The sequence below is a fragment of the Hibiscus syriacus genome, unplaced genomic scaffold, assembly GCF_006381635.1.
Source record: "Hibiscus syriacus cultivar Baekdansim isolate YM2019G1 unplaced genomic scaffold, ASM638163v2 tig00111566_pilon, whole genome shotgun sequence".
NCBI lineage: Eukaryota > Viridiplantae > Streptophyta > Magnoliopsida > Malvales > Malvaceae > Hibiscus > Hibiscus syriacus.
Window position 1 is genome coordinate 442716 of NW_024063122.1, and position 21715 is coordinate 464430.

Consider the following 21715-nt stretch of genomic DNA (forward strand, 5'->3'; position numbering starts at 1 on the left):
GTCTGAACCAGGTCGTCAAGCTAATGACGTTAAATAAAGCGCTTCATGGGAGGCAACCCATTATTTTCAATTCCATTATATTTTTATTTTTATTTTTTCTTTTATTTTTTTTTCCGATTAAGCTTATTTTATTTAATTTTGCAGGAATTTCAAACTTAAACAACGAAGAATTGAGAGATTATCGTCCGAACAATGCCAAATTCTACCCTTAGGAGCATGTAACGGTGCACGTTAGCACACTTCTAAGGAGACCGATCGACAGTAAATCCGGGGAGTACTCTGTTCCTTCTCTTGCACTTTAATTTTTTTTTTGTTTTGAGGCAAAATGCTTTAAGTGAGGGGGAGTAGAGTGTAGGATTGAATTTCATTTCACTTATCTTTATGCTTTGAATCTAGTATGTGTTGGTTGAATTGGTCGGAAATTTCATTAATTATCTTTGTCTTGTTGAAATTTTTTTGAATGCTTGCTTGGGAACACATAATTGTTTAGGTTAGTATATTCTTGATAGCGAATAGCATGAATTGTGATAAGTTGGTATTTTTGTGATATTCCATGACTTTGTTGGTTGAAATGTGATTAGCTCAATGCATGAAACAATTTGGTGAGATTTGATCCTTTACGAGCATATCATTTTCGCTCACATTTTGTTTGATTGAGTGTGTCGAATTTGGCATTGGTATTCTAGAACCTGCATGTTAAATACTGTCAAGATTACACATGAACATGATGCTTAAAAATGATTTGGGCACCTTAGGATTAACCATTCCGTTTCCCCACTAAATAGCCTACCCATGCATATTTCCCTTAGTTAAACACTTTTGAGCCTATTCCCGCTTCTTTGTTTTCACCATATTCATAAACCCGAGCCTTTTTATTTTATCCCTTTTTTCTACCTTTTCAGGGCAAGTGAATAATTTTTACCATTGTATTCTCCATCGAAAAAAATGTTGAATGAAAAAAAAACAAAAAGCAGCTGTTCGAAAAAAGAGAGACTGTTCGAAAGAAAAAAAGAACACAAAAAAAGACGTGAAAATGCATTTCGATAAGAAATTTTTTGTTTGATATTTTGTTTTTTTTATCTTGTTGTGCTTAATGTTTTGATGGAGTTGAGATTATTATTTGTTAGTTCCTTGCCTTGAACATTTAGCCTTATGTTTAGCCTTTTCCCCACCTTTACCTAAGCCCCGTTACAACCAATAAAAGACCCTTTGATTTATGCATCTTGTTCTTATTAGTAGTGGAGATTTGATTTACTTACAGGCTTATGGTAATACTGTGTAAATTCTGACATTGAGCGTTTCTTTACCCCAAACACATGGAGTGATTTGAGTGAATCCCGGTAAGGTATTGAGTTATGAGCATTGAAATTAATGAATGAATGGATATTACAATTGCACTTGACTTGTTCTAATTGGTGATGTTCAATTGATTGATTTCTTGACTTGAATAGTTATTGTGGTCTCTACCTTGCTTCCCTAAATGTGAAACTTGAGAAAGAACGTTTAATGAAGTTTTTGACTGATTTGGTTAATCATACTTGAGGACAAGCATGAGATAAGTGAGGGGGAATTTGATGAGTGTTCAGAATAGTTAATATTTGCTCGTTATTTCTTCGGTTTTGTGGATTTATTACTGTTGATTTGGTCGTGTTGTGCTTGTTTTCGTACAGGTCATTGTTTTCCAGAATTTGTGACAAAACGGGTGAATTCTGCATTTTTTTATTATTTGGTCACGGCTGGAGACATGGGCACGACTCTGGAAGGTCCAGTCAGCGGCGGTTTCTAGAAGACTTCTTCCTCACGCCTTCTGGAAGATTGACGAGCAGAGTTGCATTAGGAGACTAGTTTAAGTTTGAATTTAAATTTAAAAACAATTATCTTTTGTATTATTTTATTATTTTCTTTGCTTCTCCTTTAGGCTTTGAGAGGCTATAAATACCCACTTGGGGTAAGCCTAAAATCATCATTCAGAATACATTCTTCTTTTCTCTCTAGTTTTTATAAAAGTTTTCTCTTTTCCTTTTCAAGTTCTTTTTATTTTTCTTTATTTTCAAGTTTTATTTTTATGCTAAGTATGACTTTTTTCATGCTTAGCTAAACTTTTCATAAGATGAGAGCTGTCGCGATGATTCAATTCCAATGGGAGAATTGAAACGGTCCCTTAATATCTTCGGAATCTCTCTCTCAATCTATGCACTTATTTTTCAAAATCAAAACAGTTTTCAAAATCGAAGATTGACTTTGGTCAAGAATTTGTTGCGATTAAACGTGTGGGAGGAAGATTCGGCTTATAGAAAGCAATTCGACTTCCTGGGAACACATTGGCGAGATAGCTTCGCCAAGAGGGAATTGAGATCGAATTGACGGTTATAGAAACAACAATCCGAGTCGATCGTCACGAACTTAAACGGTATTTGATCTACGACAATAGATGTTGTTAGAATCAACTACCGAAGCCGGAATCAAAGATTGCCTTGGGTATTCGGTGTACAAGATAGAGTCACAAGGATAGCCCTTGTAGACAAAGTAACCGACGTGAATCCCGAAGAGAAAATCTTATTCGATGATCTAAAGGAAATTGAATCAAAGCGAAGCTTGAGGCTACTTTTACCGTATTTATTCACAATCGTCATCTTCTTATTTTTACTTTAATTACTTTTATTTAATCACTTTATTATCTTTTACTAAAATTCTCCCATTTTTACTGTTTCACGCCTGGCATAAATAATTCAGACAGAAATTTATAATTTTCTAAGTCCCTGTGGATTCGACCTTACTTCTCCTTGCTACACATTTACTTAATTTATTGATTGAGAATAAGGAATTATTTTGACATCCGAAACGACAGTTGTCATGACCCTATCTGATACAAATTATTGACTTTATCGATCAATCAAAAATCACCAAGAGGGGCTGAATTGGCCTTTGAAATCATTAATTTTGAGCATTTAATACTCACATGCACATTTGGTAACAATACCAATAAGTTGGTCTCAAGACCGAGCCTTCCAACGGTCAAATATATAGTCGTTAAACCTCCAATATCGATACTGCTTGAATCAATAATGATACCAGCCTATTGGTCTCGAGACTGAGACCTTGGTATCGATACCAAAATACATTATGGAATTTTGGTATCGATATTGAACAGATGGTCTCGAGACTGTATGGTGGTTTGGTAAAAATTAAGTGTTTTGAGCTTTAAAAATGATGTTTATAAAATATGGATTAACTTAAAAACACTTGGGATTATTTTTCACACTTAAAAATACTTTAAAATTGTTTATGAAAAATTATTTATAAATATTGTGAAATGATTAAATATACCCAACGATCTATACACAAATTGATTAAATATATACTTAATATCCTACAATCTTACGCTATATCCGAATGCAATAAACCTGAGTGTACATTAAATTCTTTATTTATTTTCAAGCATAAGGAACCTTTTTGCATTTTCTTAGTTTCAATCATCCTTATGGTGTTTATCAAGACTAAACTTATTTATTTTAGCAATAAGGGGCATTATTTGGCTTACTCCCACTAAACTTATAATATATATAGTTATCAACCAAATTCATCTCAAAACCAAACGAGATAATCACTTGGTGAAATTTATTATACAATTAACGAGAGTAATACTTGAACTTATAAATGGATTTCCTTAATTTTCATATCATTAGTTTTTTTATCATTTGAAACAATTTTCTAGATGCATCTTATAAAATATTCCATCAATGTTTTCATTGAGAAACACAATTTTGAAATCCAACTTATGTAACTCAAAATCAAATATGAGCAACAAGTATCATAATTATCCTAAAATAGTCTTCCAATGAATCCAAAGAGAAAGTCTCTACAAAATTAATGCTTTCTTTATGAGTATATCCTTTAGGTACAAGACAAGACTTATACCTATCAACATCACCATTTGCATCCATATTGGTTTTAAATATTTATTTGCAGCTAATAAGTTTTGCACCTTCAGGTAACATGATAAGTTCTCAAACTTTATTATTTTGTATAGAACTTATACTCTTCTTACATAACATTAATCCATTTTTGAGAGCTAGAAGTTTTATGACATGATGAAAGTTGATTAGATCATCTTTTATCGTTCCAATGCCATCCTTATTTCTTGTACAAACATAATAAATTAAAATACTATTTCTCTCATCTTGTGGATCTTCTGAATGACAATTATTCTTTAAGGTTGTTGAGTTTGTTCTTCCGTAATAATTTCTTATCTTAAGTGGAGAGTTTTCCAATATTATCTTGTTAAGATTCTACATTCACTTCTTGATTAATAACATGTATGAACACATGGCTATTTATCAAAAGTGATAATATGAATTGATTTATAATTTAATTTCTCCTCAAAAGCAATTCCTCAAACCTTATTTTTCCTTCCAAACTCAATATCCTAAAAAGTAATGTTATAGATCTCACCTTAAAAATATTCCTAATTATGAGATCATAAAACTTATAACCCCTGGATCGCTAAAAAATAACCAAAGTAGTTGCTTAATGTTTTAGAATTCAATTTCTCCTCATTTTTCCTAACTTATCTCAAAAGAGAACAACGTTTTGTAACATATTATTGTCTCTTTTGAGTTGGGCCCTTACCAACTACATTATGACTTTTTTGCCCTTATCTTTATATGCAATTTTCAAGTGAGTACTTTTAGACTTGTTATGCTTCAACCTTTCTTCTTCTTGCATGTAATGACAAATAAGATAATTTAGAGTTTATATCTCCCTTTGAATTTATTAAAGTCTATAGGAGGTGATACTAAAATCACAAGAACAAGTAATTCTTTAGAAAAACTCAACCGTAAGGGCCTTAAGTCTTGAAGCAACATGAGCATATCCATAATGCACTCCCTCACATTTCCTTGACCTTTTTACTTTATAGACATCAAAGTAATCAAATGTGATGTCATTTAAACCTTATTGTTTTTTAAATATTTCTCAAATTCGTCAAAGAAACCATTGACCTAAGTAATCTTTTCATATTATTTGCCCCTAAAAGCTTCTAAAATGTTGTATTCCATGACAACTAGACTCATGCAATTTGAACAAATTTTACCTCTCAAAATCCAATTAAGGATGCTATCCCCCATGAGAGGTGGAAATTGTTCTTTCCTTAGTACAAAGTCCATGTTCATACAACCAAAAACTTATGTAAGTGCATTTTCTCATTCCTTAAGATTTGTTTTCTTAAGCATGAGCAGAAAATGTATAATAACAGATGTTATGGTAGCAATAAATAAATAAATAGTTGAACAAAACATAAATAAAATTGAAGGTCACATCTTAAGTAAACAAAACATATTCAAAATTATGGTTAATTCTCATCTCAAGATACCAAACACTACATCAATATCAAGTTTTTGGACAATAATATTAATAGTAAACAATAATCTTGGTGTAGTAATCAACATTGACAATAAACTATGTCAAACAATAGACTAATCTTTAGATTAATGTAATGTTCACATAAAATACCTTTTAATTGTCACATATTACTACCACATGTGTCGCTTGAAATTCAATCAAATATTAACTTTCTTTTGGGCCAATTAATAAACGCATGAATTACAAGAAACACATAATCATCTTGACATTTCAAATAAATTAGTCTACACAAAAGAAGTCACTTTGGCGGTATTTTGTTTCTACTAATCTATCTAAATATCATACCTAGCCAAAATATGAATTATTTTGTTTCAAAATATATATTCTATTAACCAACAACCAAAATTGAAATTTTGATTGAACCAAATTGAATATATACATATAATGCATTAACAATATAAACAAAACCATATATATATATAATCAATCAATCAATTTCTCTTAATTTTATCTTTCAATTAAAAGATAATAAAAAATAATAATTAATTTGAATACAATTAAACCTTATCTCAAGATATCAAATGCTTAATTAATATTTCATCTTTAGACAAAATATTCACCTTAAGTGATATCTAGTGCGGTAACCAAACATTGATAATAATAATATATAAAGCAAAAATCTTCATTTGGTCCGATTTATTACTCACACATCAAAACGAATAATTATCACATGCTTATTACCAAAGTTGTACATGCGATTATGTCAACTATTAAAATTCCTTTAGGCCATACTAACATATCCTATGTTACATGCACATAACCCTTCATATTTTAAAATAAAATATTTTCCATAACTGGGTCACTTTAACAATTTATTGCTTGATTAAGTCATCTCAGAATAAATACCAGTATTCAAATTTAATAATCTATAACAATCAAAGGTCAATACTGAAATTTTTTATTGCACTACAATATCTAAAATAACCCAAAATAAGGTTACATAAATGGTGCTATAAAAAATCGGAAACTCAAGTCTTTGATTGTTTATGAAGAATTCCTTAAACATGCATTTAATTCATAACTCCATAAATTACTAAAGACAAATCGAATTCAAAACAATCAACTTTGAATCAAAAGTCAAGGTCAAAGTACATACTGGTAAATTAAATCTTTAATCAAACTGAATCGAATATATCAATATCAAATATATATTCTATAATCCATAAAGTCAAAAGCTAAAACTGAATTTCTAATCAAGTCATATTTTTTGAAGTAATCAATAATATAATTGTCTAAATGACCTTATTAGAAACCAAAAACTTAATTTTTTTTACTATTTCTCAAGATTTTCTTAATCATGGATTCATAAAATTAAACTAAAACATGATACAAGAAATAAAAAACCAACTACGTAATGTAACCTGATCCAAAGATTAAACATATATGTGATATAAATCCATTACAAAGGTTAATGCAAAGCTATAATTAACTTTAATGTTAAATTACTAAATAATATGCCATAAATTTTTTGAGAAATTAACAGCACCTACAAGAGTAGGTAAGAAAATATCCTTGAAACACATTATAAACCAACAGAATGATTTAAACCTTATACCTACAGGATGGGATTTCAAAGCACATAACACAAAAGGATTATAGGATCAAAGTAAACAAAATCAATAACTTAACCTTATAAAACTATATTCTTCCTTAAATTAGCAATCATCGATGTGCAGTAAGCACAATGCAAGCAATTAGGATCTAATAAAAACCCAAGCATATAACAAATTCAAACATCTTCGTACTAATCACAGTACATCAAAATTGAAAGACTGTTAATTAAAAAAAAACTTTGTTGCCTTTGTAGAATTACCTAACCATAATAATAATAATTAACCCATAGAGAAACAATAAACAACAAACATAATAGGCACGATTATCAACAAAACTGCAATTGTTATTTCGAACTGTTGTGCTTAAATCTCTTACGCGAAAAATGAAAACTATAAAGTTTTCAAAACCACCACAAATTGATAATAAATTAATTTCATAAATCTTTGAATATACATCAATCTAAAAGAAAGTTAGAAATTAAAATCATTGATTTAACACGATCTGGCGATGATACCACTTGTTAGAACCAAACTATATAAATATGAAAATTAACCAGGATCTAATCATGCCAAATCATCAAAAATAAAAAAAAATACTAGATTTGCGGAAAAGTAATACAAATTGACCTACTTTTTGGGGACCACTATCTCTTTATAGAGATTGAATATTAGGTCAATCTTTTAATTATTTATAATTTTATCCCTCATCAAATTATAAATACGACTTATGGTATATACAGTTTGATTCCATGACACTTTAATACATATAACACATGTAACATAATTGGTCATTTAATTTTGTGTCATACTTTATGATAACATTGTTCATTATACATATTTGCCTACAAATATGGACTTTACTTCAACATAGGGTTCATAATGCTTCTTTGGAACATATGGAATGGACATAATGCAATTGTACATGATGGTCGGCTTCAACCTCTTTGGGTTATTGTGGAGAACGCGAAGAAACTTTAGGCAGAATTTTTCCAAGCTCAGAGTTCTCAAACGGATGCTCACTCTGTTCCGGGCGCTCGCAATGGGATTGGCCTTGGATTGGATCCGAAACTCTGGAAGCCTCCTCCGCAGGGTATAGTGAAGGTTAATGTTGATGGTGCCTGTGATCCACAAATGCAACTAGAAGCTATAGGTGTCATTGACTGAGACTCGGATGGTAGGGTCTTAGGTTGAATGGCCTCCACTTCTCTCTGTCGTGTGGAAGCAGGGTTAGCTGAAACACATGCAATCATCACATGATTCATTTGGCCAGGGATTGGGATGGTAACGAGTGATGATTGAGTCTGATTCCCAGCTACTGGTCAATAAACTTCATCATGATACCGAAGACATTTCGACAATCGATATTCATTTATGTGAGACGTGTCAGTTGCTGTCTAACTCTAATAGGCTTAGTGTTCAGTTCATTGTACGTGATTTTAATATGATTGCTCATAATCTTGCAACATGGCTATTAGTATTGACAATGTTATTTGACTCGTTTTGTTATGAGATTATTCGAAACGATGTATTGGCTGAGTATTCTATTTAGTAATGAAGTTTTTGTGGGTATTATTTTCTCCTTATAAGTTTAGGAGAGGTTTTTAATGAGGCTTTCATTATAAAAGAAAAAAATCTTTATCATAACCATAACTTCACCACTGTTTTAATGGGAAAAAAAACAAAGCAAACTATCAACAAGAAAACGATTGTGGCGAATATATATTATGATAATAGAAGTTTTCTAATTTCTTGAATAAAATTGAGAAATTTGTATATTACTTATTTTAATTTATTAACATATATGTTATATTTTGATCTAAATTATTATTGGTAATTAAGTTGGATTTTATTGTAATTATTTTAGGAAAGAATTCTTATGCATTAAGAACTCTTGGTGATCAAGTATTTGGCTTTATAAATAGAGAGAACATCTTAACTTAATTAGTGAAAGAGAATTATTTTGGAGAGATGTAATTGTCATAACCATTTTTTGAAAAAAATAATAATTAAATTTTGTTTAAAAATTATGACTTTTATTAGAAAAATTAGTGATTTTGAATTGATTTGGATGGGAGTCATCATCGACCTTTGGGCGAGGTAGGTTGAGTACCTAAAATCGTCCTTTAAAACAATTTTTAAAAAAATCGTTTTTAAGACAAAAATTGGTCTGCATTTACCAGAAGTTTGATTTGATGGGTCCGTGAGTCAGTTACGCGTGGGGAAGGATAAGTACCCCACAACGCCCAAAATTTGGTACTTAATCGCTTACACGTTGTCGTAATGGTGGAAATCAAGAATTCGCTTCGATAATTAAAGTATGATCCATTTATTAAAGTTAATTAATTTCTTCCGACTTATTTGTTAGGGAAAATCCTTTAACTTGAAAAGAAATCTCGTGATTAGTAATCCTCCATCGGGAAATCTATCTCGCCTATTTCTTATCTATAAAGAATATTCCATCCTCAATAAAAATGTGCATCGAATATAAACTAAAAAATTGAAATATGCGTAAAATAAATTACCACAAAAAACGCAATGAATCATTTGAGTAAATAAAAATTTAATTAGTAAAATAAACTAAATTTATTTCAAGTTCCTATGTCGTTAAAATGTCGTATCAGATCGCACCACTTCGGCCAAGTGATGCTTTCCATGCTCATTCTACGCATACATGTTCTTGAAAAAAATTTGAATATCTCCAGAATAGATAAAAATACAATGGAAATAAATGTAATTGGAAATATACGAAATAAAATATTTGCAGTAAATGTAGCTAGGAACATTTATTTAATATAATACATATAACTACATAATATGTTAAATATATTCATACATGAAGGACTAAAATAAAAATATTGAACATTACAAATCCAAATGAAATCACCAAAAATAAGTATTTACAAGACTAAAATAGAATTAACAAAAACTTTAAAGGATCGAACAACAAATACAAATAAATCAGATCCACAATAGTCATTTTAAACAAATATAGGTACCAGAAACGAAAATAACACATAAATAATGTTTAAGAACTAAAATAAACTAAACCAGAAACATAAAGGAGTAAATGATAATTGAACCATGTGCAAAGCAGTAACTAAAATAAAAGATGCATAAATTACAAGGTCAGAGTAGAATATTAGCAAACAAGCATAGTATATAAACTAGTGACTGAAATGAAACATTGAAAAATAGAGGCTTGAAATAAAACATCACAAATTTCATTAATGGCTAAAATAAAATATTACAGATGAGGAGGAACCTGAACAACAATTAGCCCACGCGCTGAAAACACGCAGAAGGCCCCTCCCAAACGACACCATTTCGTGATATGTATAAATGGCCAAAACAAGACCAAAATTTGGCCAAAATTATCATTTGGCTCAGTTTAATAGCAGAGGGAGGAGAGAGAAATTTTCAAACTCTCTTAACTCCGTAATCGAGGATGAGAGGGGTCGCCGCCGACGCTCACGACGGTCGGAGAAAGGCAACCACCCCCAGAATGCTCCTCCCATCTCCCTCAACTCGAAACCCAGCCCAGTTCAACCTAAAAAAATTCTAAAGCCCTAGATCTACTGTTTACCTTTCAAAATAGCAAGGAAATGACTCCCTTTGAACTTCCTTATTTTATTTTATTTTATTTCGATTTTCTCCCTTTTCTCTTCATTTTGTTGTTTTTTTGGCTATCTGTGTTTTCTTTTTTTTTTCTTCAAATCTCGGCCTTCAGCTTGTTTTCAACGCGTGGGCTAATTGTTGTTCAGGCTCCTCCTCATCTGTAATATTTTATTTTAGCCATTAATGAAATTTGTGATGTTTTATTTCAAGCCTCTATTTTTCAATGTTTCATTTCAGTCATTAGTTTATATACTATTCTTGTTTGCTGATATTCTACTCTGACCTTGTGTTATAAATTATCATTTACTCCCTTTTCTCTTTGTTTTGTTGTTTTTTTGGCTCTCTGTGTTTTCTTTTTTTTTTCTTCAAATCTCCTCTTCTATTTTTTTATTTTTTTTGAATTCCCATAAATCCTCTCCATCTCCCCTCTGTCCTCACCGAATGCTTCTCTTTAATCTTTCTTGTGTGTGATTGGTGATGGTTTGTTGTTTGATGAGATGTTGACAGGGCATGGTGTGGTTGGTGCTTCATGTGGGAGTCTGTTGGGGTTGCTGAGAAGCATGGCTGCACAGGGTATGGGTGAGCGTGGTGTTGGCGTCAGGATGATGTGGAGCAAGGCAAGGCTATCAGTTGGGTCGGTGGTGGCTTGAACCGAGTAGGATCAGTTGTTGGATCCTCTTAGATGGGTCTTGATTGGGTCAGTTCTACTGTAACTGGTCCTCTTGGGTCTTTGCTTGGGCTATCTGTAATGGGCTTAGGGTTGGCCTGAATGTTGGGCTTGAATCGGGACACTTGTTGGGCCTATAAAATAATGTAATATATTTAAATAATAAAAATAATAATAATAATAATAATAATAATAATAAAAGACTCAGACAAAAATGGGTGTATACAACTACCTTTTTTGCACATTCTTGTGTTAACAAGAATAGGGCAAAGACGAAAAGACAACAAGTTTTTGTCTGGTTCTCTCTTTGTCCTAGAATTTGATATGTTTGTTGTTGAGGATGACACTGCTCATACGTGATGTAGAGTTCTGGTTATTTTTAGATAAATTTGGAGATAACACGGTTCCTACATGATGAGGAAGTATGGCTATCTAAGGGTGACACGGCTCCTACGTGATGAGGAGATCTAGTCGGTAGATGACATTGTTCCTACTTGATGAGGATGACTTGGCCATCTTTAGGGATGATGATAACACAGTTCCTATGTGGTGAGGATGGATGGATATCTAAGGTTGATGTGACTCTTAAGTGATGAGGAGATATGGTCAGTGGATAACACCGTTTTCTAAGCAATGAGGATGACTGGCCATCTTTAGGGATGATGATAACATGGTTCCTACGTGATGAGGACGGTTGGTTATCTAAGGTTGACGCAGCTCCTACGTGATGAGGAGATTTGGTCGGTAGATGACACGGTTCCTACGTGATGAGGATGGTTGGCCATCTTTAGGGATAATATTTCAAGAGAAACTGTCTCAAGAGAGACAAAATTCTTTTCAATGAAAATGATCTCAAAGATCTTTGTTTCAAGTGAAATAAATTCAAAATTTGTATCTCAAAGGAAAAATGTCTCAAGCAAGACAAAATTGGTTATGAGAGAAATTGTCTTAAGCGAGATAAAATCGGTTTTTAGAGAAAACTGTCTCAAGCGAGACAAAATTTGCTTTTAAATAAAACTATCTCAAGCGAGATAACACTTTGTCTCGATAGAAATAATCTCGAAGGCGATAGATCGTCTGCTTATTCCTGCATGTTGGGAAATGCATTTTGAAGATCTTATCATTCACTTCTGGAGGTTGAATCTGTAGATGATATTGTTTCTTCAGGTTAGAGACGTCTGGTCATGTCCAAACTTTTATTTCCTAAAAGATCGATAAATGATGTGTTTATGAATGACTATATTGGATGTTATGATGGATGCAAAGATGAAGTTTATTTTATGTGTTTGATTTGATGAATTTTGGAATTTATCCTCATGTGAGGGGAAAATATCTTTAAGAAAGAAAAAATTTCAAGTGAAATTTTTAAAAGTATCTTCATGAGAGGAAAAATCAGTCTTTATTGTGCGTGATGATGAATATATGATGCAAATATGCAAACTCGTGTAACATGTATGTATGTGTTGATGTATGTTTTTGATCTGGAAGGAGAATGATTGCATGAGCAGTCTTCACTTTATCCCTAATCTAGTTGTCTTCTTTTTCCACCAGTGTGTACTCTTGCAAACTTTGACCTGAGAAATTTTTTTTCCTTTCCACATCAATTTTTTTGACCCAAAAGTTTGCTTCCTTTGCCCATCTTTGATCATGAACTTCTGAGAGATGTTTGTTAAATTCCAAGATATGCTTCCAGAGAGATTATCTTGTTTGAAAATGTTTTTCTTCTCCTTTTAAAAAAACTTAATGAAGAAAGAATATATGAATTTTCACTGTCAAATGAACTAAAATAATGTCCCATCTTCGGCTTTACAATTGGAGCAAACCACAAAACATGAGTTCATTGAATATTAAAAAAATCAACTGCTCTTTTAATCTTTGATAGCTGCAAATCTTTGACAAATATCAAGATCGAAATGTTGGTTTTGAGGTTAGCTACCTAAATTCTAAGGTTTCTTTCCTTGATTCGTCCTTTTTCCTTTTCTCGGCCATTGTGAAAATCAGGACATGCCCTCTTTCTTGGCTTGGCATTTTAATCGGAAGCGGACAAAATGACGCAGCTAGCATATTCAATTACTAGCCTTTTAGAACACTTTTATTTCAGTCCTCTAAAATCTTTCATTTGTTCAAGCTTCGTAAACTCCTCTAGCCAAGGCAGTGCAGAAATATCGGTCTAAAAATGAGATTTTTGAGTGCTCGTGTGAATTCGACTATAACAGGTGTTCCTTAACTCCCTTAGTCCATATTCACCGAAACTCCTTATTTAGTAAATTCGATTTAATTTGCCATTGTTTGGCTAGCTAAATTCAGCTTTATTATATATATATTTTTTATAATTGCCTTTATTTGGCTAACTGAAAGATTCGTGTCGTCACAAAGTCTTCAACTTGACAATCATAGTAGAGCAAACACCGAATTACCAAGTACCTGATCAATGTCATGTTTGAATGTAATCTATTCATAAGGTCAGGGTTTTTGAGTTTCCTCTATAACCAATTGCTTTAGCGGAATAACTCAGCTTTATTGTATACATATATAATTATATTCTGGGCTATACGAATTCCATTTCTTAATCTTGTCAAGAAGAACCTATTATAGTCTCGTTGTTTGTTGAAGGTTAGAAAATCTCATCATTAGAGTTCAATTTCCAAGAAACTGACCTAAACTAGATTCACCTACTCGACCATTCCATTTGTGAAGATCATGGTCATCATTGAACGTCGTTAATGAAAGTATAAACAAATTAGCTTAGCAATTTCATGTGCTAGATACCCCATTTTGTCCGCTTCTGACACATACCTGAATGCCAAGCCTTTCATTGACTCTTCATGTGAAGTGAAAGCTAGCTAGGTCCCTACAAGAGAAGGGTATGTATTCTGGTGTATCGTCTGGAGTAAGATTCAGGATTCTTGTTTTACAGGGGTTCAATCTTATCATTTGTCAAAGATTTACAACCTCAATTATTAAAGAGCTTTTAATTGAGTAGACATTCAAAGAATTTCATGATTAAAATTTGCTCATTGCTAGTTATCTCATAATAAAGCATTTTTATTTAAAATGTTCGAACGTTTTAGTGACTTATAAATAATCAATCATAGAAAGAAAAATAAAAACAAATTCAAACAAGATGGCATGCTTTTGATGAGAGTGCAACAAAATTCTTGATGGATGTCATAGCCTATTCATGATCAGAATGCCCTATTACACATTGAATGTCAATGCCCTTAAATCAATCAGATCTTGGACCTTGCGCTTCAATGCCCCATAATTCTTAGTGGTGTGACCTGAGCTCCCAATATGGTAGCTTCATATGGCGTTAACATCATGGCCTTAAGGATATGGGGCCTCTCTTGGTTTGCATTGAACTGGAGTCACAAAGTTCTTCTCAACTAGCTTTGGGAGCAATTCCTCATACGTCATTAGAATTTGATTGATGCGCGAAGTACCTTATGAGGTATGGTCCCTTGATTAGCTAGATAATATCCCACTATGTTAATCTTCGCTTTTTCCTCAATGTTAGTACGGCTAGTGCCTCTTATCTTGCCATTCTTGACAGCTCTTTCGATCATTTCTCCACATATGATGATATCAAAGAAACTTTTAGTTGCATCTCCTATCATATGGTTAATATATGGAGATTTTAATGTGCCGATGAATAAAGTTATGAATTTTCTTTCGATAATTTGTGGATGCACTTGAGATGCAACATCCCTCTATCGTTGTGCATATTGTCGAAGGCTCTCATCACTTTTCATCTCCATATTTTACAGCGTTGTTCGATCAGGGGCCATATCAATCATTTGTTTGTATTAACCCAAAAAGGCACGATCCAAATCCTTCTAGGAGCATATTTGAGTGCGACTTAATTGACTATACCACTTAGAATCGGGTCCAGTCAAATTGTATTGAAAGCAATGGATCAACATCTGATCATTGTTAGTGTATCTAGCCATCCTTCGAATAAACATCGTGAAATGGGCATTAGGACAACTGGTTCCATTGTACTTTTCAAAATTGGGCATTTTGAATTTGGACGGGAGAACCAAGTCAAGAACTAACACTAGTTCTCTTGCATCCATTTCCTTATGAGAGCTTTGTCCTCTCATTCCTTTGAATGTCTCTCTGCACCACTTTTTCAAATTTTCCAGGATCTCATTCTTAGCATCAGGAGTGAACATATTATGATTAGTAGAATTATCCTGAGAATCTAACACAGTTGCTTAAGTTTTAGTGGCGAAGAAGCCTACTTGGTGTCTTGGAAGCTTGTCGGGCGAAATGAGTATTGGTGGATTAGTATGTGCACTCACCATTCAGAGGTTCCATGGGTCAAGGAAATCTTCTCTTTGCCTCTTTCTTGGTTGAGCCCAGCCAATTTTGCTACAATTTGGTCGACTAGGTGGTATTGGTTTTGCAAGATATAATCCATAGTGGCCTTTTGCTCTTGCTCCACTTTAGCTTCTCACTCTGTTTGCATCCTTTGAAAATTATCTTCCTACTCTTTCTTCATCCTCTCAAATTTTGCTTCCATTCTCAGTACTGTGTGAATGAAGTTGCACAGTTAGAAATACCTCCTCAGAGTCCTCCACGAGATAAACCCATGTACACATGATTAATGCATGTAAAATGCCTAAATGAATGCTATTAAGAATGCAAAAATGAAAATACATATGCAAAAAATGTTGATCTCAGAGGTGAATATCATAGAACAATTTTCACCAGAGATAAAAATTTTCACATTACAAGATAGTTCATTTTATAGAATGCTTTCGTTTAGATGTTGAGTTTGAATTAGATCATTGCTTCGTCTCGGATCTTCATCCTCGAAAATGATGCCCCTCAAGCATTATGTAACCTAACTCCATTAATGCCCCAGTGGTGCTGAAGTCAGTGCGTCGCTCCTTTATGACTAGCAATAAAATGATCATAAATAGGTCTCTACGGCTGGATTACTCATCGGATCAATGGATCATCATTTCAGTCTCGAATAATGCACGATCTTCGAGCAAGTCTCATTCTTGTACTCTGAACTTCTTTTAGCCCTTGATGCATGTCTGTGTACGCGACTGCTTGATTGAAAACTTTTATCTCTTCTTGTGAAAATTTTCTCTCGAATATCCCCTTGCGGATCAACACTTTCGTATTATGTTATGTTGATGAAATGCAATGCAAAGAAGGACAAAAAATGACACAAACAAAAGAGAAGAAATCAATTAGTGCGGGCAAGATAATCAATAAAATTAAAAGATGCTATATAAAAATAAATACAACACCTACCCAATCATGATATCTACCTGAACATGCTTTTATTAGATACAAATCCTACCCAGACATGCTTTCTACCCAAAAATGATTAGTTTCAAGTAATTGTTCCTAACCGATTGGTATCTGGTTCGTATCTTTTATTCAACACAATTTAAAGAAAAATGTTAAGGTTTAGAAACGCTCATCCTTTGTGTACACCTAATTTTGGTACTTACTGACGGACAGAGGTTCGGTATGACTATACATAGGGTGATCGTTCTACGGTTCACTATATTCATGGTTTTGGCTCTAATAGGAAAGGATACACAACTTGTCCTTGATTTCGGTGCCCTCTTAGGCTACCGAACCCTCGATCTTCACCCATTACAGGTTTCGAACGAAACGAGTTCAATTCGAGGGTATTTGCTGTCTTATACCCATACGAGGAATAAATCCTTACGAAGATATAAGGTATGTATCCCATGGGTTATTTGCTAAAACTCATACGAAGAATAAATTCTTACGAGAGTAAAACATTCACCCCAACTTATTTGGAAAGAAGCTCAGGTCTAGAGCTCATGTCATGCAAATGCACGTGATGTGTGTGAGGTGGAACATGCAAACTTGTGACTCAAAAAAGGAAAATAAAAATCTCAATAGAAATTTTGACATAGCTGAAAATAAAAATTAGATCGTTAGAATGAAAAATAAAGAAATTAAAAACTTCAATAAATGTATCATAATTTAACTATAAATTCAAACCCATAATTTCCAACATAACGACAATGTGTAAGCGACTTACATCCTGACTTTAAAAAAAGTCCCCAGCGGAGTCGCAAAACTGTCATAAACATTTATTGAAAAAAACAATTAAATATTTTTAAAAAAAATAATTATGACTTTTATTAGAAAAATTAGTGATTTTGAATTGATTTGGATGGGAGTCGCCATCGACCTTTGGGCTAGGTAGGTCGAGTACCTAAAAACGTTCTTTAAAATAAATTTAAGAAAAAACCTTTTAAGACAAAAATTAGTTTGCATTTACCAGAAATTCGATTTAATGGGTACGGGAGTCGGTTACGCATGGGGAATGATAAGCACCCCACAAGGCCCAAAATTTGGTACTTAATCGCTTACACGTTGTCGTAATGGTGGAAATCAAGAATTTGCTTCGATAATTAAAGTATGGTCCATTTATTAAAGTTAATTAACTTGTTTCGACTTATTTGTTAGGGAAAATCCTTTAACTTGAAAAGAAATCTCATATTAGCAATCCTCCATCGGGAAAGCTATCTCGCCTATTTCTTATCTATAAAGAATATTCTCTCCTCAATAAAAATGTGTATCAAATATAAACTAAAAATTGACATTTGCGTAAAATAAATTACCACAAAAAACGCAATGAATCATTTGAGTAAATAAAAATTTAATTAGTAAAATAAACTAAATTTATTTCAAGTTCCTATGTCGTTAAAATATCGTATCGAATAGCACTACTTTGACCAAGTGATGCTTTCCACGCTCACTCTACGCATACATGTTCTTGAAAAAAATCGAATAACTCCTCAATAGATAAAAAAACATTGGAAATAAATGTAATTAGAAATATAGGAAATAAAATATTTACAGTAAATGTAGCTAGGAACATTTATTTAATATAATACATATAACTACATAATATGTTAAATATATTCATGCATGAAAGACTAAAATAAAAATATTGAACATTACAAATCCAAATGAAATCACCAAAAATAAGCATTTACAGGACTAAAATATAATTAACAAAAACTTTAAAGGATAGAACAACAAATACAAATAAATCAGATCCACAATAGTCATTTTAAACAAATATAGGTACCAGAAATGAAAATAACCCATAAATAATGTTTAAGGACTAAAATAAACTAAACCAGAAACATAAAGGAGTAAATGATAATTGAACAATATGCAAAGCAGTGACTTTAATAAAAGACGCATAAACTAGTGACTGAAATGGAAACATTGAAAAATAGAGGCTCGAAATAAAAATCACACATTTCATTAATGGCTAAAACAAAATGTTACAGACGAGGAGGGACATGAACAACAATTAGCCCACGCGCTGAAAACACGTTGAAGGCCCCTCCCAAACGACACCGTTTCGTGATATGTATAAATAGCCAAAAACAAGGCCAAGATTATCATTTGGTTGAGTTTAATAGCAGAGGGAGGAGAGAGAAATTTTCAAACTCTCTCAACTCCCTCATCGGAGAGGAGAAGGGTCACTGCCGTTGGCGCTCACGGCAGCTAATGGTGGCTGAAAAAAGGCCACCACCCCCAAAATACTCCTCTCACCTCCCTCAAATCGAAACCCAACCCCGTTCAACCTTAAAATCCCTCTAAAGCCCTAGATATACTGTTTTCCTTTCGAAATAACAAGGAAACAACGGCCTTTGAACTTCCGACCCAACGAACCAAGGTAGGTATATTCTCCTCTCTTCTTTCTTTTCTTATTTTGTTTTTTTTTTCTTTTGATTTTCTCCCTTTTCTCTTCGGATTTTCTTTTTTTTTTGCTCTCTGTGTTTTCTTCTCTTTTTTCTTCAAATCTCCTCTTCTTTTATTCATTTTTTTCGAATTCCCATAAATCCTCTCCATCTCCCCTTTGTCCTCACCGAATGTTTCCCTTTAATCTTCCTTGCGTGTGATTGGTGATGGTTTGCTATTTGATGAGATGTTAACAAGGCATGGTGGGGTTGCTACTTCACGTGGGAGTCTGCTGGGATTGCTGAGAAGCATGGCTACACAGGGTATGGGTGAGGCGTGGTGTTGGCGTGAGGGTGTTGTGGAGCAGGGCATAGGCATTAGTTGGGTCGGTGGTGGCTTGAACCGGGTCGGGTCGGTTGCTGGATTCTCTTGGATGGGTCTTGTAATTGGGTCGGTTCTGCTGTAACTGGTCTTCTTGGGTCTTTGTTTGGGCAATCTGTAATGGGATTGGGGATAGCCTTGATGTTTGGCTTGAATCGGGTCACTTGTTGGCGTCTACAAAATAATGTAACATATGTAAATAAAAAAATAAAAATAATAATAATAATAATAAAAGACCCAGACAAAAACGTGTGTCTACAGTAATCTTTCTGGAATCTCTGTAACTTTTGGGGTTTATGTTACAAAGATAATTTTGTAGGGATTGAAAGAGTTTTTGGGATACATCGGGTTTTAGTATCTATATCGGGTTTTGGGATACATGTGATATCATGTACTTGTATTCTTCGTATTCTATACATCTATAGTGGATTATTGTTCATCTCGCCCGTAGAGGTAGGCAAAGCCGAACCACTTTAAATCTCGCCTCCTGTGCATGTCTTATTTTATGTAAATTTACTATTAAATTAGTGGATAAAAGGTTAAAATGCAATGTCATTTTTGTTTATATCGATTAAAATTTCAATTTAACAGAAACGGGATTAAAAGATTAATAAATGCATCACTATTTATTTTAATTATCTTAATTATTGTATTTATCATTATGTTAGGCGTGCCTGTACAATCTAAAATGTCAACAATTGTGGCAAAGTTTGAAATCCCCATAGAGTTGACGCTCTTAAGCTCATCCAAGATCCCCATGCATCTTCAAGCTCAATTCCCCTTGTCCGTTCTATCAGCAATCTGATGGGGAACGATTGGCTGATTAGTTTCAACTGGGTACAGCGGGAAGCAAACAAACCTGCCGATTTGCTGGCCAAACTTCCTGATCACTCTCGAACTACCTTGACCGTTCTTCAGATTACTCCTGTTTTAATTCCTATCCTGGAAAGAGATGTATTTGGTCCATTTACCTCAAGGCTAAACATTAGTTAGTCTGTTATCTTTTCCATTCAAAAGGGAGGGAAAACCATAGAGTTGTGATTATGAGACTACCTATTAGATCAAATAGATTAAATTATAAAGGTATTATACCCTTCAATACTCTATACATTTAAAAAAATAAATAGCTTAAATTATAATTAAAAAAATACACATCGAATGATTAAATTAGAGAAAATTTTATATACTTTCGAATATCTTTTTCCGTCACCCACAATGCAGGTATCACAGAATCTAAGATATTATCGTATTTGTTGTGGAAAATTTGTTTGAAAGTTGTGGTGTTTTAAATTTTGATTGACAAACTTGGAGCATGGAGTGGAAAATGAAAAGAGAAGATGCATAGAATTTTGGTATTCCAGAGTAGGGGACCATATGACCCCATCACTAGTTGTTCCAAGGATGCTTTCATGACTTGGGATTGGCACGGACCCGATCTGATCGGTTCGAAATTTTTTAAAAGAATATGAATTCAGGCCGAGTTTTTAAAAAATATGATCGGGTCAAATTAGATTCAAGTTTAGGGTAAAAATATCCGATATGATCCGAAAAATAATATAAATTTACATTATATATTTAGAGATAATTACAATAATAACCTTCTATATATGTTCTTCAATTAGATCATTATTTTTATTGAATAAAAATAATATTTTTGATAAATATATTTATTTCATGTTAGATTGGGTTTAATTTTAACTAAAAAAATTGGAACGAGTAAAGTCAACCCCTAAACTCTAGTCGAATATGACTTTGAGCGAATGGTATATATTTTCATATTATATCATATTGACCAAAAATCTAACCCGACCCTATGTTCATCGATATTCATGACCATCTTCGTCGTCAAAAGAAGTGTTCACCTAAACAGAGAAGTAGGTTTGGCGATTCTCCCAACTTTATAGCCATCCTTCAAGTCTAAGGACCAAATTAGGATAAAAAATTGGAATCAGTCAATTCATAAGTTCAAAACAATAGGATCCATTAAATATTTAGTGCGAATCAAATTATTTCAGTGGTTAAAGGAGTGATTGTTATCTCTAGGTCTCGAGTTCAAGCACATCGTCTGCAGGAGTATTTGAGTGTTCGTTGTTAAAAAATTAAAAATCTTTCGAACATATATTATTCTTGTAATTATCCTAGACTAATAAAAAACTGACATAATTCAAAGTGTCATCAAATTAAATTTTTTTAGAGAGATCTGAGCTTCTCGCACACTTTGTATGATTATGTCTATATAATCACAGACGAACCGAAAGAAGTGATAGGGGCAGTCACAATTTTAAAATTTTCAAATTCTCATATAATTTATATTGATTTTAATTTTTCACCTTTTTAAATTTTAATATAACTTCTTAAAAATTTACATTCGTAC